The sequence below is a fragment of the Dipodomys ordii genome, unplaced genomic scaffold (assembly GCF_000151885.1).
Source record: "Dipodomys ordii isolate 6190 unplaced genomic scaffold, Dord_2.0 Scaffold73, whole genome shotgun sequence".
NCBI classification, from domain to species: domain Eukaryota; kingdom Metazoa; phylum Chordata; class Mammalia; order Rodentia; family Heteromyidae; genus Dipodomys; species Dipodomys ordii.
The window spans coordinates 1,742,878-1,769,749 of NW_012267289.1; positions in this window are offsets into that span (position 1 = coordinate 1,742,878).

Sequence of the window (26,872 nt, forward strand, 5' to 3'; positions counted from 1 at the left end):
CAATCCCAATCCTTCTCCTTCCCCCCCTTCCCCCCCCACCCCCGCACCGATGTTGTAAAGCTCGTTTTGGACATGACATCTTGTACTTCTCATTGTTGCAACAGGTCCACCTGTATCTTTAAACAACTGGTTTTTCCCCATCTCCTCCTCAAGTTATACTGACATCAAATATAGTGAAAGCAGGGGTTATACTAGGGGGAGGGACATACAAAGCAACAAAGAGATAATCTTATAAATGCATTAGAAACACATGCTGTATGACCTTTTTGGAAGAAGGAAGTTCCTTTATGAATGACTAGGTAGTGAATATCTTGACTTTTATCACTTCATTTTCTCTCTTTTTGTCTCCTGACCCCCATGAGAAAAAATGTTTTGATCTATATTTTGGTCTTCTTTACAAGGCTTGGACTCATTTTAAGTCAAAATTATGTAGCTGGGTGTCTAAGGAATAAAATTACTAATAATCCTGATTTCTTAGGAAGATGTTCTTCTTTTTATCTGAAATTTTAGGATTATACTTTGACTATGTATTTTTGTTTTCTTCCTGAAATAGTTAATTTATACACCTTTACTTTCTGAATTTAAAGCTATGTGTTCTCTCCTGAATTGAGGACTGTAAATTCCAACTACCAAGATTTTTTTTTCTGTCAATGAACAAAAGTTCTCTGCCATTTTGGGCCATTGATTTATCTAGTAGCTCCATAGCTCATATCCCCAAGACAAAGACAAAGAAAGACTTCTTACATTAAAATTTTGGAAATTCTCTTTTCTCAATTGAATGAATCTTTTCACATTTCCTAGGAGGATGAGTGAAAAGACTCACATTTATAGAACTCTCTATCTACAGCCTCACAAGCCCTGCGGGAGTGTGTCTGCAAGGGTTTCAGTATATCTTAAATTTATTTTCAGCTATTTAGCACTTTTATCAGCTACTGCTGTGTTCTATTTCCTTCTATAAGACTCATCAAATCTGATCAAATCTCATCCTCACTCCATTTGTTCTTATCAACATGAAATATTGATATATCCAGTAGGGAGCAAGTTGAACTTGAAAAGGATGGGACACATCTATGAAATTTCTTCCAGAGTGTATTGACAAACCTTCTCTAAGTTATATTTTTCCTGTTCTGGGCAAAAAGAGACTTTTTTTTTAAGGACAGAAAAAGTTGTAGTAACAGCTTCAGTCTAACAGTTACATTCTTCGGAATCCAACTTTGAGACACATTCTAAAGAATAAAACACCCGAGGATTTATTCTTACCCCAAAATTATTATGAGCAGAAAAAATGAGTAGGAATAGGAATATATATATATATATATATATATACACACACACACACACATGTAATATATGTTATATGTAACAGCCAGAAAAAAATCAGAACATTCCTCTGGAATTACATTAAGGTCATATGCATTAATCTACATCCCCATCCTTCTTTTAGTTCCTCAGCAATCCTAAAGTAGAAAAACCCCAATTATTGAGAAATCAATAATCACATCATCTTTCATTTATTTATGATGAAGGTCATCAGAATTGAGAATGATTAAAACTAACATTACATTTGCAACACTAATGTTCTATCTCTTTCCTCTGCTTATTTTCAAAGCCTGGTTACTAGAAGATTCTTACTCTTTCAAAGAATGTTTAGATAAAGGAACAAATTAATTTATAGGTGTGTAATTACAGTTTTGACTAGCACTGAATAAAATATTATTCAATTGATTTCAATAATCAAGGATTATTATTATTTTATATTTTCTACTTTATTTACTTTTTTCTTAATCTTTGTTTTTATTATTTTCATTCTGTGACTGAAACTCAGAGCCTTTTGTTCAAGTACTCTGCTTCTTGAGCCCTGTCCCCAGTTCTCACTGCTTTAGAGCATTTATCAAGGACAGTTTTCAGATTTTGTCCAAGACAGCCTTGAACAAGAATTCTAATATATGCATCACTCGAGTAACTGGGAATACAGATATGCACCACTATGAAAGTCTTCTTTTTGAGCTAGAACACAAGTAATTCTTTTCTCAGCTGGCACAAACCCTAATTTTCCTGTCTGTGACTCACAAATAGCTAGAATTTGGTTACAAATATAGCTCAATGATAGAGGCCCTACATAGCAATAACGAAGACCTGAGTTAAAATTCCAGTGCTGTCCCCCAAAAAATCAACGTAAGGATTAGACATATATGCTATGCCTAATCATGCTTTAATTAGTTTTAACAATTTAGTAAAATTATAGAATAATGGATATGATAATGATCTTAAGATCTTGATATATCAAACAAATAACAAAGACATTTCCAGCAATTACAAAAATAGATCCTTACATTTCTGTATACTATATATAGAATATATATATATAGAATATATATAAATATACTTCAATGATTTTGACAAATCTCCTTTGAAAGTTAATAATTTTTACAAAGCAAATATAAGATATCCTGTACTATGCAAAAACTACTTCTGACTTATTATTTTATTGAAAAATCTGAAAATGGCCATGCTACATAAATGTCTCCATATGAGAGAAATATGATCGAACACAAAGGCTTATCAGAAGCAAATGTATCATTTAAAGTTAAATTTGCCTGTGAGTAATTAAAAATGTCACTGCAACAGTGACTTAATTAACTTAGAAATATTTTTCTTTCTCAGGGAAATTAAATCTTAAGCTAATGTATCTGTATTATATCTTGAGGCCAGTGTAACACAATCTACCCTCTCTACTCATCATATTAATTTATTCCAGATACAATTTAGATCATAGGAAGCTAATGAGCACATCTCTACATATTGAATTTTTTTGTAAGACTGTACATTTTCATTTTTTCCAATGTCTAGAGTTTACACGCATGATTATAACTATATCAAAGGCAATCTTTAAAATGAAGTCTGTATTGCAGTGGCCTATCTAGTAATGTCTAACACTATTTCTAGAACTCAATCTAAGGAAAATGAGATGTATGACTACAGAATGAGTTGTTTCATAACTATCTTTGGTTTAGAAGAGCTTATTGAAAGTGCAAGCCTTTGATATGACATTATTTGACAACTAAATCTCATACTCAGTTGTGATTGATAGGTCAAATTAACAAGATTCAGTGGCCAGAAACATAAATACTTTATAGATTTTTTGTGAAGCATATTTTACTATTAAATATGTTTTTAAATTTATTTTGTATATTTGAAGTCAAAACACTTTTATAGAACACAGGCATATTGGTACAATGTCAACTATGGGAAAATTATCTTCTCCATTACCTTCCATATTTATATTTTGAAGACAATAAAATAATTTGGAAAAAATACTGACCATTTCTGAAGAATAGGGAATTTATTCACCAAATGACCCAGCCTGCAATTTCATGAGTTAGCTGTTGATCTACCTACCTGCATGTCTTGGGAATATTTGCCTATTCAACACCATAATTTCACAAATCAATTTTTTTTCCGGAGGAGGGGCCTGAACTCAGGGGCTGGGTACTTCCCCTGAGCTGAGCTTTTTTACTCAAGGCTAGCACTCTACCAATTTGAACCGCAATGACACTTTCGGTTTTCTGGGGTTAATTGGAGATGAAAGTCTCATGGACTTTCCTTTCTGGGAGGGCTTCAAAGCATGATTCTCAGATGGAACAAAAGACAAATTGTTTTGCTGAACTTTTTCAATGGAGGCTTCAATGATGGCACTTAGAAACACCATAATATATTAAAAAGGTTTATGGCAAGTTAGTAAATAAAGACATTACCTATATTTGCTTCATAGGAACAAAACAACACGTTGGCAATATTTCTTCAATCTAGTGTACATCTCTAGAAGATGCTATTTGAAACATTTCTATCATTTGCCAGATGATTGACTAATGTGACTCAAAATTGGTTTCTCAAAGATTAATTTGTGATTAAAAAAAACAAACAAACTTGCTTGAACCTATAGCCGCATACATCTTCAATTAGGGAGCCAAAAAATTAGAATGGAAGAAAGCCTCTTCAGTAAATGGTGCTGGCAAAATTGGTTAACCACCTGTAGAAAACTAAAGTTAAATCCTTTATATTACCCTCCCATCAAAATCAACTACAAATGGATCAAAGACCTCAAAGTCAAAGCAGATACCCTGAAAACATTACAGTAAGGAATAGGAAAAACTCCAGGACTCCTTGGCAGAGGTCAATATTTTCTTAATAAAGACCCAGAAACACGAAAAATCAAAGAAATGTTGGACAAATAGGATTGCATGAAACTGCAGTGCTTCTGCATGGCAAAGGACATAGCTAGGAAGATCAATACAAAGTCCACAGATTGTGAGAAGATCTTCACTAGTCATAAAATAGAAAAGGGCCTCATATCTAAAATCTACTTAGAACTCAAAAAATTGTTTCCTCACAGAAACAACCGTTCCATTAGTAAGTGGGCTAAAGATTTAAAGAGAGACTTGTTTGAAGAGGAAATGAAAATGGCCAGTAGACACATGAAGAAATGCTCAACTTCACTGGTCATGAAAGAAATGCAAATCAAAACAACATTGAGGGGCTGGGGGTTTAGCCCAGCGGAAGAGCACCAGCCTGGTGCGCGCAAGGCCCTAGGTTCGGTCCTCAGCCCTGGAAAAACAAAAACCAAAACCAACATTGAGATTCCACCTCACCCCGGTTAGAATGGCTATAATGAAGAAATCTACTAACAACAGATGCTGGAGGGGATGTGGCCAAAGGGAACCCTACTGCCTTGTGAGTGTAAACTTGTTCAACCACTCTGTAAAGCAGAATGGAGGTTCCTCAAAAAACTCCACATAGGGCTTCCTACCCAGCAATCCCACTTCTTGACATTTACCCAAAAAACCACAAACAAGGCCATACTAAACCTGCCAACAGACCGAAAAAAATAGGTACCGTGGTTTCCCTTATTTGCAATAATTTGTATGCATCTAAGGTAATCTAATATTCAGATGAGCAGAAAAACTCAAAAGCTATGTACACATGACCATATAAGATGATGCTAAGCAAAATGAACTCCAAGATATGGACACAAAGTGTTTTTCTTTGTTGTTGTTTGTAATGTACTATGTGGGTTTTTTTTGTTTGTTTCTTTTGTATGTTCTTCTCCTTAGGGTATATCTCCTATTGTCACTGTGTTTAATTTTGGTACCCTGCATCTTGTATAAACATTTATATAATTTGGGGAGGATAAGGGGAATAACAAAATACTGAAACAAGACACTGGATGACCCATTGTAACAATGATACTCACAAGAAACTATATTGAAAAGAAACTTTACAATTTGGGGGAGAAGGAATAGGGGAAGTGGGGAAAGGAAGGGATTGTGGGAGAAAAATAAAGAAGGGGGTAACAATATTCAACAAAAAATATACTCACTACCTTACTCTTGTAACTGTAACCCCTCTGTACAGCATCTTTACAATAAAATAAAACTAAAAAATCTTGCTCCATATTTTCTAGATTACAATGAAGTTGCTCACTCAAAGATTTCATTTTAGTTAACTTAGAAGAGAAATGTCACGTATGATGATTGACTTATTATACATATCCCCAGAAATAATAGTTATGATCACATATGTACAATTATTTTTATATAAGCCATTTTTAAATTTATGTATTAATTCCATAAAATAGAAACCCATCCATTTTTTTGTTATTCGTGGTGTGGTAATGATGGCTTTGTTGTTGTTTTGTTGCTTTTTTTAATCCCTGTTTAGGTGAACAAAGGAAGGTATAGAAATTGAGGGAGGAAGGATGAACAAATAGCAGTATGGTATTCAGTAGACCTATGTGGAAAATGAAATATGTGATTTGTGGTTAGGAAGGAGAGGAGGAAAACCAAAGAAAGGCGTGATATTTTCCAAAAGAAATGTGCTCATTACCTGACTTACAATGTCAGAACCTCTCTATACAAAGTCTTTGTAAAAACAATACAATTCCAAAATAGTTGGCATTTAAATGACTTTTCTCCTAAGAAATGGAATATTGCAGAGATGTTATATCATTTTCAGTGAATGCCTTGTGTTCCATTACCATTTCAAAAAGAAGGTCTCTAGACTCCTAATGGATTCCTGATCATGATGAGGAGGTTATATTGCAGAATGCTTTTTCTTTCAAATATTATAATCATAATCTTTATTCATGGGCTACATGTATGGCTATCAGACCTATATTTATGGATGATAGTATTATGCTGTAGTCTTTGTCATGATCTGTTCCTGAGTTTTCCTTTACATAACAATGTAAACTGTGTCAGGTCCTCTGACACAATTTGGCTACTTCTAGAGCAAGAGTATTTACTTATATATTTTTATTTGTTTTCTGATAACAATCATATATTTTTCAGTTTCTTATTGATAGAATGCAGTACATGGTAATGTCTGCATCCAATATTTGTAGAATTGCATGAAATATTTGGATAAACTAAATATTGAAAAACTGGGTAATGTTGAAACAAATAATTATATAACTACTTTTACAAGTATATCACTTAAGTATTTTTATAGAACAATATAATAATGATAAATGTGCACATATAGAATATCAAGATATATTTTACATAGCAATCTATAGAGTAAATTTAACATAATGCAGAGATAATACTTTTCTTCCTCTTAATTTTTGTAAATATAAATAACATAATTTTGATATTAGTTGAATATTTTATGAAAGTTTCATTTTAATAATTTTTGAATCTTATTAGATATTGAGAAATGATCTTACATCATGCTGTTACAATCACCAATAAAATAATCATATCCATTTACCATTTAGTAATACGTAGTATTATATTCAGTATTATATATAGTGGAATAGTATCTCATTAAGATGTTAGGTCCTGAAAAACATGAGTGAATCCAGTATTATCTGCCTTCCAAAGATATATAAATTCTAGATAATTTTTATTATTCAACCTTGCCTGCCTGTAGTCACCAATTTCCTTCATCACTGTCATTATTCTCTGGGAAGCTTTGTCTATTTATATATAAAACAAGACACATTCTGAATATTTTTGGAGTTTATTTTATTAAAAACATATCCCCTACCATCACTTTTATATTATTATTGGCATCAAAATATTTTTATAATGTAAAATTGAAATCTAAGTATTCAACAAATGGATAAAATTGCATATTAATATTCATAATGAATTTGTAAATGTGTAGAATTAAGTATATTTGTTTTAAAGCATCAGCTATATTATTCTAGGTTAAACCATATTGGCTTCTTTAATGAGCAATCGAAAATAACTATAAACATCCTTCCTACTGATATTCATTTTTCAAAGCAATTCTTCAAATTTTATCTACAGTTATCATTTAAAACAAAAGAAAGCTAGCTCATTAAATTGTATAGAATTGACTAAAATCTTAGTGTCCTGCAGAGCAAAGTCCAAATTCCTTTTAGTTACCTTCAAAGAAACCAAATCCTTTGTCCATAAGAAATATCAACCTTTCTCCTACAACTGCATCTGCTCTCATATAACTTATTTTTTTTTCTAGCTATACTCAGCTTCTTGGTATTTCATGAGATAGATTATTTTACTCTGAAATAAGAATATTAAAATATGTATACATTGAATGCTTGAATATTGATGGGTGAATTTTTGAACCTGTCAATGTGATTTATCTCCATGGCAAAGATAAAATAATGTTCCTTCTAAAAATTTGGATCCCATTTGATTTTTTATAAATTATGATGATTGCTCTTGTATTATATAAATTTGGGTATTTTATATAAGATTTTTATTAATTTAAACAATAAATATGATTTTAAGAAATATTGTATAGATTTAATTAAAACCCAAATTAGTTGAGGTTGAAGTTGTATAGTAAAAGCAGACAGTTCTTGAAAATCCATCGGTGGGTTGTGATTTAACCATAAAGGTTATAAGGCTTTATCACACAATGGATTTCTATGTAGTCAGCCCATTAGTGGAAGTCTAGATCCTGGGTTTAATTCAGGTTTTAATTTCACAAGTGTCAAATGTCCCTATGCTTGCTTTCTTTTCAGTAGATGAAAATGGTAGTATAGGAATCCTCCTTCTGCTTTTCCCAATATATCTTCTTTTTTCATTTTTATTGTAAAAGTAGACACTTCATTCTCTTCACCAATTTCCTTTGCTATTGTGAAGTTAGTTCCATGTACAACAATTCACCTTAGTACATTTCTCTGTAGATGGGTTCCAGAGTATCTTACTCAGCTACCATCTGCTCAAACTCCATCTAGCATTCACTGTGCTTACATTTGCTAAGATATATAACAGAAAAATGTTGAATTATGAGTTATTTTTGTATCTGCATTATTTCTCTTCCATCGATTAAATCTATTGTTTTATAATGAATATTTTGTCTATAAAATTAGTTTGCCTAGTGATAAATATAAAACTAATATTAGCATAGCATAAAATTCAGAGAAAAATCAAGAAAACTACTATTTTGCTATATTACTGATGTTAAAAACTGCATAATACTACTAAAAAGTGCATTATAAGAATCTGATTGCTCTTCTTACCATGATGAAATGTATAATACTTGAATGCTCTTAAATTTTACTTTAACCTATGAGCTGAGAAATTTCTATTGGCAAATAAGAAACAACTACTGTCAAAAATCAAATACATATTTCAAATAAGAATATTTTCACATTATAGTCAAGGGAGAAGGTTTTATGTTAATGGCTCAATTTTTATCAAAATTGGTCCTTTTTAAAAGTGAATCTCCTCAACTCACCCTACTTATTAACATGAAATATATTAAGGACATGTGTCTCTTAGGAATCAATATCTCTGTCCTTAGATAAAACTCCTCAAAACAAAAATTTGGAGGATTGAATTGTCTAAAATCTGGAGTACAGAAAGGAATTGATCATTTTAATTATTCACAAATAACTACCTAAAAGTTTGAAGTTAGATTTTTACAAGTTATTGAGGTCACCTTCATCTATTGCACATTAAATGAAATTATTTTTTCCTATCTTAAGCATATAGAAAAAAGGAGTATTTGAAGGATCTTGTTAAATATGCTTCAGTGTTTGACGATAATATTTTTTCAGGGTCTGAAGAATGTGCCAATGTACTATAGTTAATAAAAATGTTACATCATAGAAGTTATAAAGATTTAAATCAAACAAAAAATCATCATATTCCACTCAATACTTTCTTAATGATAGTAGGTAATTGAGACTTGCTCATATCATTTCCTTAAGGACTGGTTTTTTGAATGGGTTTGCAAAGAGTGCTGTAAGTAATGTACTCTGTACTTTGCCTTCTGAGATGTAGGAAGCCATTAAAGATTAAATGAGTTGAAATTTGCTATCAGACTTGAGACATCAAATAACATTTACCCAATTGCAATCTTCAGTATTAATCAATTAAATGTCAAAACTGTCCCTTTGGATTTTTATATTAATCTTCTTTATTTCTCTTTAATACAAAATTTGACTGTACTCGTAAAAGACGAAATAGCTGTGTTCTTTCCCAGAGGCCAATACACATCACAAAATGACAAAACAACTATTTATCCCACAGGCAAAATAGCCCCAAATATTGCTTTTCATGAGTACAAAAACAAAGTTACATTAAAGCAGTGTACTTTAAAATAAATGCTCTGACACTTGAATAATTTCATTTCAAAATCAAAGATATATTTGAGTTTTCCATGCTTTCCAAGTCTAAATTGCAGATTGTTACTTGATAATATCATGAGTGAAGCTCTCCTCACACTGTCATGACCATGAGCACTGTCTTCAAATACTTGAAGTAAATTATTTGAAAATTAATATGGAATTACAATCTTAATGTGAGAAAAATTTACATAGTTGACCATTGAGGAGAGCTGCGGGAGCTGGGACCAAAGACGGCTGCAAAAGCAACATTGTAGCTAAAATGGCAGGGCCGCGTGGTGTGGCTGCGACCTAAGATGGCGCGGGCTCCCGCCTTCCTTCTTCCCCGTGAGTGCTCTCCATAAAAAACAACTCCTTATATGGCTATGACTTGGCTCCTAGTTTGCTTCCGTGTTTGCAGCCCTATCGGTATATGCCACGTGGCGCTTCAGGATTGGCCATCCAGGAGGCTTATAAGCGGAGGGGGGGGGAGGGGGCGGATGGGAAGGAGAAACAAGGAGAAGCAAAGAGAAACATAGAGAAGCAGGAAGAAGCAGGAAGAAGCGGGCAGGAGAGAAGTAGGAAAAAAGAAGCTGTAAACAAGGTCCTGAATAAACCGTCTGAAAGAAGAACTTGTTGTCGCGTCATCCTTGAGGGTCGAGGTGGTCGCAACAGACCATTACTACAAATTTATTTATACAACGTTGACAACTATAATTAATTCATTTTCCCATATAACCTTTTCCTAATCATGACATGTAAATAAATATGTCAATGAAAACAGCAATTAGCAAATTGATGCTTTGTTTTTTTATCTTCTACCACTTAACTCATTAAACACAATTAACTAAAAGTAATTTTATTCCTTCAATATGAGATAAAAAGGTTTAAAATTCAAGATAATTTAAAATTATATAATAAAATCATTTTGCAATATATTTAACATTATGAAAATTACATGACTGTGTGGTTACACAAATATATGATTAATATAATTATGAGAAATTGAAAGTATTTATGATTACAATTTCTTATATTTCACATTCATATATTTCCATTTTGGATATCTGTAATTGTAATTTTATTTGATGCATATTAAACACTATCATTAACAAATTACTTTTGATTCTAAACTAATTTTCAACTTTATCATCGTATGTACAACTGGAAATTAGTCTGGTAACACTTGCGTTGATGCTTGTCTGTAAAGATATTTGTAATATACATATTAGCATAAATATTGAGTACATGCCCCAAGACAATATACAGACAAGAAGCTTAGGCTAAGTGAGTTTATAAATGAGAAGAGCCAGGGAAGCAATGGTAGATTATATACCAAAGATAGAAAGAGAAGAAGAGGATAGGGGATCATGAAAGAAGTGACAAGATAACTGAACAAAGCACTGACAAAAAAGAAAAAAAGACTATGCAGCAGAGGCTTGGGGTGGGAATGGGGAGAAAGAGAAAGAGAGATTCTTAAATATATATACATGTTTATTGGATTGACAAGATTACCAAATAAAAACTCAATGGAAAATAATAATAAACTATGCTAGGTATAAAAAAAGAAAGAATAGCAATAATTAGAATTGATATGTTCAAACAGCAATAAAATAAAAAGAAAGACGAAGTAGTCATGGTCACAATATGTAAGGCATCTGGGATATAATTAGGAAACCAAATCTAAAAAAATAAGTGTTGTAAAAATACATTAAAGATATAGACAGCTTAACCAGGTGCTCATCCATTCTGTTTTCTGCCTTAGTTATTTTTCATATAGGAAATTTTGCTTTAAATCTTGGCCAGACTGTGAACTTGATATTTTCAAGAATGCTTTTTCAATGTTGCAGGTGAAAGCCATGTAGTAACTATAGTCAGTTGGGTTGTTGACCTAGAATCTTGCTAACCTTTGGTGCAGGCTCGCCGAAACTGTGGTCCACTTGACTTTACTTCCCATGTAGCAAATATTTCTTAATAATAAATCAAATTTATTACTTGACTATTATTTATTGGTCATTTTTTCTGTGCCCATCCTTGGGATTGAATTCAGGGCTTGGGCACTGTCATGAGACTTTGTGTTCAAGACTAATGCCCTATCACTGAATCACAACTCCAGTTCTGTCCGTGTGTGTGTGTGTGTGTGTGTGTGTATGTGTGTATGTGTGTATGTGTGTGTGTGTAGTTAAATGCAGATGAGTCTCATGGATTTTTCTGTCTAGGGTAGCTATCTGTCAATTGTGACCCTAAGATTTCAGCCTCCTGAGTAGTGAAGCTGACATGCATGAATCCCTTCACCCAGATTGATCACCATTTTTAACATTTAGAAATAGATTCCTGATTATTACAAATAGAGGGAGGAAATAGGATAATATTCAGACAAGATACAGTGTTTTTTTCTTTTTAAAAATTTATTTTTTAATGTAAGTGGAGATGTTTACAGGGGTTATTTATAAAAGTATCACTTAACTGCGACAAGAACAGAAAACAAGAAACATATATTTAAAATAAAAGACGTTCATTCATTCAAGTATGTATTTTAAACATTTTAGCATCACATATTACTTGTTCAGCAGAGCCTCATAATAACAATTCTATAAGCACTCTCTAATCACCATCAAGCCTTCCTCCTTTTTAGATTATTTCCTCAGGGATACAGTAATGTAAATCCAGCTAACACAAATACACATGTGATTTCATTATTGATATAAACCACAGCAATTAAATATGAAAATTGAGACTGACATAATCTTCTAAGTCAATTGCTTAGATGGCATCGTCTTTCATGGAACTTTTGACTAGCATCAAAATAAATTCTGCATACTGTTGAAGAAAGGAATTTATGAAGTTACACACAGATACCTAGAAATAACTCTCCATCTTTCAGAAAGTTACTTTCTTATGCTGGAAAAGCTTATTGAATATTGTACTTAAAAACATTATATTAAAACATCATAATCATGTGAAACATAATGATGAATTTTATATCATAAACATGACATTTCAAATTCTACGTGTTCCCTTCATTAACTCTGCAAAACAAACACAAATCATAGGCAAAATTTGATTCCTGTTCTGAACTTCTATTAATTCATTTCTAAAACAAATTCATCATTTGACTTCAGTTAGTATTATTTTGCAACTTAGTATTTGAATCACCCTTGTTCTTACTTATTTATATGTTTGTTTATTTACTTATTTACTTACTTACTTGCTTACTTGCTAATTTATTTCCTGGTCCTGGAACTTGAACTCTGGGACTGGGCTGTGTCCCTGGGTTCTATTACTTGAGCCACAGCACCACTTCTGGCTTTTTCTGTTATTAATTGGAGATAAGGGTCTCATAGACTTTCTTGTCCAGCCTGGTTTCAAACCATGATCCTCAGATATCAGCCTCCTGAGTAGCTAGGATTACAGGCATGAGCTACTGACACCTGGCAAGCACATTATTATCAGTTTAGCATGTGTGGGCATTCAATACAATTTCAATAACCTTTCATTGCAATCTGATCCTATAAGTAAACCTCTTTTGAGGATTTGGAGCTGAACCATTAAATGAAAATATTATCAGAAAAACAAATTCATTATTTTAAGCCTATACATTATTTAATAATAGAATTACTCTGCTGTTTCTTAAATGTATTCACATATTATATGATATATAATACCATGTTAAATTATAATGCCACAAAGATAAACAGGATACACATAGAATTCAGAAATCTAATCTCTATTACATGTTTGAGGGATTAAATTCATCCCCTCACACTAACTAAACAAATATTCTACTTTTCAAAAGGCACCACCAGTTCTTTCACTATCTACTTTGCTTTTTTTTTATAGTGTCTCTCATTTTCCCTTGGGCCAGCATAAGACAATAATCCTCTTGCCTCAACCCAGCTGTCATTACAGGCATGTGCAACCAGATCAAATTTTTATTGTTATCTTTCTAGTAGTCTTTATTTAGACTTTTTAAAAATCAGACTAAATTTCTAAAATAATATAATTGTGAGATGCTATGAAAATTTTAGAGGAGAAAAATTTTACTGATTTTATAATGTATACCTTAGAATTACCTCCAGAACTGAAAAATTAAAGAAATAAAAGATACTGTAGATTTTATTTTATGGTATTTTTTCAGAGTTACTTTTTTTTTCTTTCCTACCACTTGAGCCACAGCCACTTCCAGCTTTTTCTAATTATGTGGTGCTGAAGAATCGAACCCAGGGCCTCACGCATGCAAGGCAAGCACTCTACCACTGAGCCACCTTCCCAGTCCCCTCAGAATTACTTTCTTTTTTACAATTTTATTTTATTGTCAAGGTGATGTACAGAGGAGTTTCAGTTACATATGTAAGATAGTGAATACATTTCTTGTTAAACCTTGAAAACCCCTTCCTTGACTTTCCTTCCCCCCAGCATTCCCCCAAGTTGAAGTTCAGAATTACTTTTTAATAACACTTACTCAATTACATTATCATTACCCATGAGCAAGACAGAAAGTTGACATTAGCTGTCAACCTGTGAAATAGAAATTATTAAAAATAAAATTTAAAGTTCTGCTTTCATAAACCTTGTATAACCTAAATACCAGTAATGTTGTTGCTCAGTATCAAATTTAATGGTGAATAAGAAAAAGATCAAACAAGATTATTCTTTAAGTGCTCAATAACTTGAAATGCTGACATCCTATCTAGACTTTCAGAAATCAATACTAGAAATGAATCAGGCTACAAGGGAATCATCTACCATAAGCTTCCTTCTGAATCTAGACAACACAAGAAGAGTTATGTTATATAGCACTGGAAAAATGTCATGTAACATTGATTTACTATGTCAGTGACAGCCTTGGAAAAACAAATCAAACAATCCAAGAACAGCAAAAATTGCATTGTATAAATGTTGTCCTTTGGATAACGTTATTAGCCCTTGGAAGTAGCTAGAGGAACAAACTTGAACTGAAAGGAAATCATGAACTGTATTCTGTTTGTTTGACCCTCACTTTTTGAAAATATGTATAAAGTATTTAGTTTAATATACTCATCATATACATTCCATTAGGGAGTACAGATCTTCTTTGGATGTACATTTCCTTAAAACCTAGATGACTCAATTCATCTAACATCTGCTTAGTAGAAAAAATTATTTAGAAGCTATGCTGCTCCCATAATTTGAGCTACTAGTTCTTAAGTAATATTTTGGCTAGCTAATAAGCCGTTTCTTTTTTTCATCTTACTAATATGTGATAAATTAAATACATAGTTATTTCAATTAATTCCAAGTTAATAAGAATTTCATTAAGATAATAACATAATTGAGGTGACTAATAGGAAATTGGTCACATTTCAACTAGAATAATGGCAGCACTGGTTTTGCAATAGTCCTAATTCAACAGACAAAGTTTTTCATTTTCTTCATTTATTTTGTATCAAATTTAGATTAATATTTTATTTTGATTTGAATATTTTACTCCCCTAAAAATCAGAAACTTTAAAATTTAAATTTTCCCAAATGCAAATCAAATGAGATTTAACTAATTTTTCTCTGAAAAGAGGAGAGCTTGTATTATCATAATTTAAGAATTATTTTGTAAACATAGAAATTAATAAATAAAAAAGTAAAAGCCAGATAGGATTTATCTCCATTCATATTTGAAATAATCTATTCTATTAAATAAATATTTATGACTGAGTTTTGTACAGAAAATAGACAATGCTACTTTGGATTCATGAGTACTGTTATTTTTAAGGAAAGAGTCACAAGTCACTGAGAGTTAGGTTCTGGATTAAGAATAGCTTGTTTCATGGAACATCAATTTCTAAGCTTTCAAAAGAGTAATTTCACAATTCTGCATGAGAAAGCATGAATGTTGGCCCTTTTTCAGGGACCAATCCCATGCAAGCAGGTATGATGCCCACTGGAAACTGTGATTTATCATGCTACTGTCAATAAACTACAGAAGACTTTGAGCCAAACAAATAGGAAGCCATGGTAAAGGGCCATGGTACAAGGAAGCCAAGCAACAGGGGAGCCAAATGTGTGCAGGGCTAATCTAATTTTTTAAAGCTGTAACTCAGCCCATGCCTTAGAGACACAATTTCTCTGTGGCGACATTTTCTGTGCAGCTAAAACAGCTGCTTTACCTATCTCAGATCAGATACTGAGCTGCTTCAAGCAAATGTTTAGCCCAAATAACAATTGTCAGACATGATTTTCCAGAACATTTATATAGAACAAAACAGATTTCCTGCCACTAAGAAAGGATGGGTTAAATCACATTTGCTATTATTTTTTCTGGAATTTCCAAAAATGTGGAAAAGATTAAAATAATCTGAAGACAATAAAAATAAAATATTTACATTTTAAGAGATTAAGAGTAAGGTTTTTGTTGGACATAATGTGAATTCATAAAACTAATACATCCAATAGATCTAGACCTAACAAATGTAATTTCATCCCAATTCAAATCACTTAAACATTTTTATAATTACATAAAAATGTTAAATTATTTCCTCTAGTGACATATTTATGACAATGTAATTACTATTATGTTTTGTCTCATTTTCATTCTTGTTATAAAAATAATTTCATCAGATTACCAAATCAGATAAAATAATACGTTTTGTATATTTTATTTTCCTTTGAATTTTACAGAACATTGATTGATGTGACAACAATAAAATTCTCAAATGATAGTAATATTTAAAAAGATCCAGAATATGTTGCATTAATATGCTTATCTGTGTAACCTGGGACATAGAAGTCAATGCCACTCAATTTGATACCTGAAGTGAGGTTGTTTTTGTTGTTAGTGGTGATGATGTTTATGTTTCTTTTTTCAAAGCTAAATGTAATTTCCTTCTTTCTCAAATGAGTTTTTAATCTTACAAATTAGAATCAACATGCTAACCAGCATGCAGCATATGTGATTTAGTATCATAGTATATTTATCCCTGAGAATCATTGCTACCCAGGAATGATCTAATGTGACACTGAAGTCCTCAGGAATAGAAAGTCTACAGAATGTTGTAGAAGTTGAAGGTCAGGATAGAAAATAATCTATACCGATGTCCAGATGTACATGAAAAAGCACTAGAAGGCAAATTTTCTTGCTTCTGGCGAAATCCAGTCCAGATGAATCAAGCTTTAGGAGGTAGAATGAATGTCAAACAATCTATGCCAAAGACCAGCTTGTTTTCAAAGTATGCTTAAGGCCATTTTGTTCAGAGATTTTGTGGTGGAACCAACCTTCAATTGTAAGTCTGAAAGCCTACAAAGTTGTATTTGTTTGTTTTTATTAAAAATAAAAGTCTTTCTGACACATTGTATTATATCAAATAACTGAATAGGCCTGAAGCATCACAAAAAACTATTTTGTTTTTGTTGTTAGAAAATTGTTTCAGGAGCAAAATATCTAGGAATACATCAAGTAGTATTCTGAGTCAGTTAAAAGGGATAACCTTTGCTAAAATGTTACATGAACAGAGGGCTGAGGTATGGTTTAATAGTAGAGCAGTTAACATATGCTAGTCCTCACTTCTATATACAAAACCCAAAAATAAAACATTAGATGAACAACAAGGGAAAGGCAAGAAAAACATGTTTGAGTTCAAATAGACACAAATACTTCCTGGTTTAAAGTTTTGAATAGAATTCTCTTCCAAACAATGATATTCTTGACAGTCATGTTCCTGGTGCATAGGCTCACACATCCAGATACTACAGTTCCGGAGTGCTGTGATGATGAGTTCTGTGGATGCAAATTCATCAATGTCATGCTTACAAGGCTCATATCATCTCATAATTGTCCCAGTAATTTCCATCTGTTGCAGGCATATCTGAAATCTGAATGGTAAATGATTAGGTGTTAAAATGATTTAACAGAACAATGAGACATAGTTCCTATCTGCTTACTGAGAAGAAAGAACTTATCTAAATCTCCACAACTTATTTGTGAATAAGTATTTTCTGCTGTTTGGCAATTATCTAAATATTTTTATCATATGTTCTCCATAAAGCATCACTGAAGGAGAAAATGAATACTTTTTAATAAGCATGACAATATTGTGTAATTTAATGCCTTATAAATGTTAATTCACCTTAGACTTATAAATGCATGTTCCTAGTAGTAGAAGGAAAAAAATGCCAAATATAAATACCAAGTAGATTACTTGAACATAAAAATTGGCAATTAAATTCATCTTTTATAAAATAGAATATTGTAATATATATTAAAGACTACATGAAAATACAAAACTAACCTCCATCAAAACTGCTCTCCTAAAATAGAAGTATACCTCTCTACTTCAACAGAAGGAAATGAAAATCTTTAGGGGAATAAAATAAGTAATAGGAGGTGGAAGACCGTGGCTACCTATGAATACTTAACTCACTATGCATTACCTTGTAAACAGTTTATACAAATCAAATATAATATTTTGTAAATACTGTACAAATGCTGTGACTGCTCCAAATTATGTATGTGTGCATAATCTGCAAAGTTACAAGAAGTATATCTGATTCCACATTATTATAAAATAAATTATTTACTTTTAAATTACATTAGAATCCTATATTCCTGAATTTCAATTTGGTATTTGTTTAAAATTTTCCACTCATAAATGAAATGAATCCCAAGATATGGACACAAGGGGTCTGTATTTATTGTTACTGCTTTAAATGTAGTGTGATTTTATTTTTTGTTGTTGCTGTTGTTTCCTTTGTATATTCTTTCCCCTATGGCCTATCCCCTATCTTTGTACTTGATCCCTTGTATATACATATGTCTAATCTGGGGTGGGGAAGGGGAAATAAAAACTCTGAAACAAGGACACAAGATGACCCATTGCAACAAGGATACACACAGGACAGTACATTGGAAACGAACTTAACAACTTTGGGGGGGATAGGGAGGGGTCTGAGAGGAGGGGGAGGGAAGGGATAGTGGGACAACAACAAGGGGAAGGGGCAACATTATTTGGCAAATAAAGTACTCATTGCCTTACTTATATAACTTTAACCCCTCGGTACAGCATCTTTACAATAAAATTAAAAAAAGAATCCAACTACAAAAATAATAAATACAATTATTATTCTTGTTAGAAGTATTTAAATTTCAGATAAGTTGAGAATCAAACATAAAATTTAACTTCTGAATTAATAGCATTTGATTACTACATGAGGAATTCAAATAGTTCTCATAATACAACATAGAAATATTTAATCTTCTGGATTTCAAGACTGCAATTATTTCTAATAAATATTTACTACATGCAGTGAAGTAAAACAGTTTCTTTTCTATTAGTGCATATATTGATTTTCACAACAATTTTGTGAGAGGAGTACCATTATGAATTTAATTTTGTATACAAAATCAGAATAAATAAAATAATAAAAGTATTAAAAGAGAACCAAATTAATATACCTAGACTAAAAATTTTCTGACTCCAAAAGTCTGGATACAGAATCTAAATTCTGTCTTCATTGGTAGACATTGTACCACTTAGAAAGCATAATTATAGTTATGGTCTGATAATTTCCATACAAACAGAAATCTCTTGTAAACTTTTCTATATTTTGCCATCATAGGAAAAGCAAAAAGTATTAAAATTTAACTAATTTTAAAATTTAACTAATTTAACTAATTTTCAACAGATAGTTCAAGAAAGGTTTCTAAATATTTTTATTACAAGTTCTTTTCAAATCTGTTTTTCAGTTTAGTAGCAGTTTAAATAAATCACCAAAGGGTGATTAATGTATTATACTAAACAAGAGTCATCTACTTTTCATCTTTACCTTTACAAACAGAAAGAATTGGCTGATCTTTGAAATAGCAGTGCTTCTGTAATTTTTTTCAGAAACATTGTTTTACTCACAAGGATGTATTTAGGTGACTTACTATCTTATATCTTTGTAACCTCCTGCCTACCTTTCTTACTTACTTTTTTTAAAATAGAAATTCAAATGAAAGGTGTTATATGCTTACATTCTGTATATAATGTTGAAGTTTACTTTTAAGTTGTTAAGCAAAGAGGAACTGTTTCTCATTGTTGAACTATTTTAGATATGTTAATGTTAAAATAGTAATAATAAACACTTACTATATATCAATAATATAACTTAGTATCTATTTGATCATTATATGACCTCAAAGACATTGTTCAGTCTCTGAAGTTTCTTCTTTCACAATGAAGAAAATAATTCAACAATGCTTATGAGTTTCAAATGTGGCTTCCTGGGCACTGACACTCTTCACAAAGATGTTCTCTTATGTTACACTTTTGAAAACTTGTGCCATTAAAACATTTTCATAAGTCTTAGCACACTTGCAACTTGGTGAAGACACAGTTATGAAGAAATATTCAACATTCCTATTTATAAAGTTATTAAAAATTAAAATGACAATGAGAGTCTATTACTTCATATCATCAAGAGAACAAATAGCCTCAAATGTTGATAGAATTTTGAAGTGTGGAAAGGCTAGAAGGAACCTTTATTATACATGGCTGTTTTGAATGTAAATTTGAATAGCCACTATCAAAATCAATATGGGGGTTACTCAAAACATATACCCTCAAAATTGATAATTATCTACTCTACTACCACTGGACATTTATCCAAAGAAACATAAATCAATATAAAATAGAAAAATGTATTTATTCTTAGAGAACACACTCTCCAATAGTCTAATTATGGTATTAACCTAGGTGCCCATTATGTATTTATGCCTATAAATACAGTGTATTCATAATGCACAATTATTCTTCATAATTGTGGTATTATTATATACCTCTTCAGTGTATAGATATTGCATATCTATATATAGTGTACATAGTGTATTCTTTATGTACTATTATCATTACTTATGATATACTATTATTCACCCATAAAGAATATTTTATTATGTATAGGAAAACAATAAAATTGGAAATTATCATGTTAAGTGATATAAACGAGACTGTATAAAACAAGGATACTTAGCAATAAAAGTTAAATATAAAACAAAAATTGGAAAGTAAAACAAGAACAGGATTATAAAAGGGAAAAACCCAGGGGAAGAGGACAAACAATGATTATAGTTTTAAACATGATTCAAGTATGTTATGTGAGAAATTATGAGAATTCAAAAGTGAACCATGCTTAAAATATTTAAAAATCATGATCAGAAAAAATAAAGGAATTAATGCAATCAAAATTATATATAAACATATACACACCCATATCTATGTATATGTATTTATATATGTAAGCATACAGAAAATCACAGTAAATACCATTGTACAATTGAAAAAACATATAGCAGTCATGAAAAATATTGATTTTAGAGGTTTATTAAGGTTTCTATGTTTTCCACATGACTTAAAATATTTATTTTCTTATTGAAGATAAATTATTGCTTTATAAAAGGAAAAATTTTAGCAAAATATCCTTAAAACTTCTCCTGAAAATCAAATGTAAAAGTCAATCTCGATACCCTCCTACTCCTATATTCCTTCATCTTTCATACATACAAAACCTATTAAAGGTTAAAATAATGCATTCTTTTTTAACTGAAATTTCTCATCTATTTTCTGCTGGTATTTCTAATATTCTTGCTTTAAATCATTCATTATGGTGTGGGAAGTTGGATGACACAAGTTATAGATTTTGGTCATCATTTCACTCAATCATCTTATGTAACCATATCTTCAAAACCCAGATTCATGTATTAACGCTATGCAGATTAATTTCAAATTTTCAGCTTTGGATTCTTCCTAAGATCTGGACTTTCATATTCTATTACCTACAAGAAATTGCTTTCCAAATACTATTCAAGATTTGAACACTCAACATTGTGTCACAATTTTAATCATTTCTAATATTTCATCTCAGCTTTTATTATCTTCAATGCTTAAACTTGTACTAAGTTTATTAAAAATATCCATATACATCCATATACAATTGATTTGTGACAATATAATCTCCCTCAGGATAAAACAATGTGTTTAGGAAAGAATAATGTAGAACAAATTATCAGTAGATAAAGAGAATTTAAAAATACAGCACACATAAATCATTTTATTGAAGAAAACCAATTTACAATTTATACTTATCAATTAATTGAGCATGATCAGGAAATACTCAATTTCAAACACTGGAGATATGTCAGATGATCCTTTCATTTTATCAAACATTAACCATTATGGAGAGAAAAACAGCTAATCAAAAAATGTTAAATGCTAAGAGGATCCACAAGGAATACATGAGATGGAGTAAGCTTAAATCCATGAAAGTATGAACTTGGAAAAGAAAGAAAAATGTATTTGTGACAAAAGCACTAATCTTTTGGAAAACATTATGTAAGATATATTCAACTGTCCAGACTGTTGAGAATTCTCATTAAAATTATAATTACACAGAAAGTAGAGTAAAATATGGCTTGAGCATTTATTTGATCTAAGCCAACAGAAAATTTGGGAGTCATTCTTTTAACTGTAAACTTATTTTGAGTATAACGGGAAGCAAAATAATTTGACCCCAAAATATACCAGATTTATAAATAAGCTATGTAAGTGTTATCCTACAAGTATTTAATGAAAAGCATTGAGGAAGTACAGACTTAAATAAGTCAAGATATAGTCATCATAAAATTAAAAAGGAGGTCTTTAGTAGAGTGAATAATATGTAAATTATGTAAATATTTAATATGTAAATTATGAACTACTAGGAAATTGTCTTAACAGAGTATTGCTATTGGCTAGATGTTTTAAATATTATGGGAAGCACTAAAATCACATTTTCAATTTGTTATACATTATGAGTTCTTGTTTATAAATTAGAAGATTATTTAAAAGATGATTTGCCATGTTTGTTGGATACCAGGGCTCATTCCTGTAATCCTATCTCTCTCAGGAGGCTGAGCTCTGAGGATCATGGTTTGAAGTCAGCCATGAAAGGAAAATCTGTGAGTTCTTATCTGAAAATAACCACTAGAAAACCAAAAAATGAAGCTGTGGCTCAAAGTTGTAGGGCAGTAGCCCTGAATGAAAAAACTCAGGGATAGCACACAGGCCTGAGTTCAAGCTCCACAAGGAACAAAATCAAAAAATAAAAATAAGGATAATATTTGCTTAATTTTGACTAGAGTGTGTAGAGGCTACACACATTTCAGAAAGAGGCAATTAATACTGCTGCAATTAATGACTAACTGGAAGAATTTATGATAGGAGAAGAGTAATTGGAAAACAACTAAGTATGACAACATGAACAAATATGAAAAAAATGTAATAATTCATATATATATATTTTGTATAGTATAGATAGTATGTACTATTCCTCCAGTCTTTTGAGCTATATATTTTTATAACAAAAGTAATGGATAAAAAGAAGATAATGTTTGAAGCAACTTTTCATAATACAAAGCAACATTATAGTTAAGGTCTGTGAAAAAGATGAAGGATAGTCTATAGGAAATTACATTTTCAGGCTAGACACCTTGTTTGTAGTTGTCATGAAATGCCAATGATGTCTTTGATTATTATTTCATGCCCAGTAATTTCAAAGAAAAGAACATTAAATTTGTCCCACTTAAAAACTTGGCCTATTGCCACAAGTCAGAGATAGTTAAAAATGAGGAAAACTCTATTTTTACCAAAATTATTGTGCTACACATCAAGGTAAGCACTGTTTTGTCATATTAATAGGTTAAGAAAAGGTGGTTGTAAAGAGTTTGAAAGAGAACAAAGAACAAATGAAGAGGATAAAGGGAGGGAGAAAGGGAAGAGAAGAGGAAAAGAGAACAGTAAAGACTGCATTGGAATGCCTTGTTTATGCCTTAAACAATTTCCAGGCATTGTTTATACAGACTTATCATCTGTACCAAAATAAAATATGATGCTAGAATTTGTTTCTAAATGGTAAATGAAACCATGACAAATGTAAGATAATGTGTTACTAAAGAAAGCAATTTCTCTACCTTTTTAAACCCATTTTAGAAACATGGTTACAAAGCATGTATGAAAGTAACTCATAATAATGATTTAGTGGAAATCCATGCTTATTATAAACACTAATCCTTTTATTCTTCAATCTTTGAGGCATTTTGCATATTTGCTTGGCTATTATGCTTAATTATGAGACTACGTTTTTTGCAATTTAAGTACTTGAAATATAATTTAGAAACATACAAAGTCCATTTTACATGTGAAAAAAGTCTGTATTTCTAAAATTTTAGTGCCACATTTGAATTAGTTATAAATTACTAAATTATATTCACTATATTTCAAACTCATTAAACTAAATTGTTTGTTTCATCCTATGCTGTATCATAAAGATTATATAAATGAGGATGCTTTTTATGTAATCAAAGCAGAAGAATAGAATAAAAATTAAATGGCCAAAGGGATATATGCAGTATTGTTTAAGCACAGTACCACCAGAGAACATATTCTTAATGGAGATCAAATTTATTAGTAAACACTAAATATGTCTACAATCTACTAATGCTTCTGTAATCTTGTCATTAGCTATTACTCACAGATTTCTGTTTTTCAATGATATCACTTCATATAAAAGTTTGATTTTACAATGAACCAATGTGAATGTATACAAGTTTTAACTGCATATGTTAACTGGTACTTTTTAGAAATTGATACTTGTTAACATTTTCAATGCATATTGTACTTTATTACTATGTAGGCTTAACATTTATATGGTAATGAAATTATTGTCTTACTTTATCAGAGTCTTTTACTGTATGTATGAGCACTAATATATTCCAAATTATTTATAGTTTCCATTTTCATTATTTTTCCTTCACTTATGGTAATTTGTATTTTTTTTTCTTGTAAAAATGAAGCCAGAGTCCGGAGGAAGATGGTGGAGGAGAAGCTGGAGGCTCTTTCAAAAAAACCAGTTTTAGTACTCCAGTGAACAGTCCTAGGCTAGAGAATGACACCAAGTGTGCCATCAAAGTATAGAGAGCTTGGCCAGAGAGCGAAAATCCAGGCAGCATGGTCAAGGAGACAAATCTGAGCACTTGCTGGTAGCTGTGGTGGCGGTGGCAGTGGCAGTGGCTGCCAAGGCCACCGTATCAACAGAGAGAGTCTGGGACACACATGCCAGAAACTGTGTGCAAGCAGATTCTATTCACCACCAGCAAGAACTGACAAAGAGCAGACATCTTCATCCAGCTAATTGCAGACCAGGGATGGGTAAGAGGCAAGAGTCCAGCATGAGTAGAACCCTGACTTCCTCCCTCCTTCTCATGGAGCAGCAGTGGGAAGGCATCTCATCCTCCACCAGGGAAGATCTCCATCATTGATATTGACAAAGGCCTGGCCAAGCAGCTAGCTCCAACTCAGGCCTTGTAAGACAACAATAGGAGCCATTCAGCAGGTCACAGGAACCTGACCTGAACTATCAGGCTCAGCTCTACCCAGGGGAAAGTCACCCCACCCAGGCAGAGATATTTCTGCCCCCACAGGAGTGACTGTTTTCACTAGATAAAGAGAGCCAGAGGTTACCCCTCTCCACTGCAGCCTAGACAAATGATTGAAACTCAGTAAACATAAACCCTGAGAATGGCTCCAGGCTGGGTTCTTTGAGTGTCTCAGGAGCTAGCCCCTCAGGGAACAGCTATTGATTGCTGATAGGCCTCAACCCTACCCAGAACCTAGCCCTATCACAGCAAATTCAAGCTAGAGGAAACAGCCATCTCCCTCTTTTGCGATACTCAAAGCAGATCTCCCTTTCACTGAACTAGCCTGGGAGGAGGATCACAAAGTCCTAGGTAAGGCAAAACATTTTTCTACCTGCTCAAACAAACTGACTTAAGAAACCAATTAAGCCACAGGAAAACCACACACCACAAGCAGACCAGAGACACCACAAAGAGACTGGTTATGGCCACAAAGGAGATACAAGATCTTCCCACCCCACCCCCCAAAAAAAAGTCAAAGAATTTTCTTCTACCTATTTTTTTAATTTTTTTAAAAAATAATATTTTCTATTACATTTTTCTTTCATAATTTTTATTTTAGGTGTGTATGTGTACATGTGTGTTTTTTTAATCTCTTTTGATCTTTTGGTCTTTTCTTTTCCTCTCTTCCTTTTCTGCATGATTTAATTGCTGTTCTGCTCATCCCTAGATATATACCCATCACTGATTTTTAGACCTTATCCCTTATTTTATCTCTCTCCTCCTCTCATCCTATCCTTTTCTTCTCTCAATATCATTTCTTTAAACTTACATAATTTTTTCTTTCACTTCTTAGATTTAAATTTTTGTTTATCCATTTTTTTCTTGTATTTTTTAAAAATCTCTCTTCTATCATTCTGTCTTGTCCATTTCCCTCTCTGAGATTAGGACTTGGTTAAGTTCACTCTTTCTTTTTACCTCTCTACATCCCTCTAATCCTATATTTTCCCTATAGTTTCCTTATAGTTTCTGGTTTGCTGAATCCCTCCTTAATGTTCTTAGCCCATTAATCAATAGTTGTTTGATGTAGATTGTATTTGTTGAACCAGATTTTATCTGCAGCCATTTTGGCTGTGCAACTATAGGACTCTAGTTGATGCTTGTCTTAAAATAGTGTTCTAGCACAAAATTGCTGTTACTTTCATGCCTGGACAAAACAAGCCAGAGAAACACAAGAAAAATTGCAAGTCTGGCTATCTCAGCTCCCACTCATGATAATCAGGTGACAGAACAGTTAATGAATAATCAAGAGGAGAGTTCCAAAAAGCTCAACAAAAACTACTGGTACACATGGTGAATGAAAAGACTGAAAATCTGCAAAGGACTCAGTGGGAACATGATAGGCAGAAAGAGGAAGCAAAACAAAAATTAATACAGGAACTTCATGAGTATGATGAGGCTAACCAAAACTTAATACAGGAATCTTGCGAGCATGAGGAAGCTACTCAAAGATTAATACAGGAATTGCATGAGCAGGCTGAAAACAGTCAAAGAGAAATACAGGAATTCCATGAGCAAGTTGAAAAAAGCCAAAAAAAGACAAAGGAATTGCATGAGCATTGGGAAGCTAATCAAAGAGTAATACAGGAATTGTGTGAGATATATGAGAATAGAAAAAGATCAAAAGGGCATCCAATGAATCCATAAATGAACAGCTGAAGGAATCCAGGGAGAACACAAAGGGGATCCTGAATGGAGCCCATCAGAAGGAAAGGGAGTATAAGAAACAAAAAACAATCAACTAAGTGCTTTGAGAATAGACAATGAACACCAACATAAGGGAGTAAAGAAATTTATACAAGATCTAAAACAAA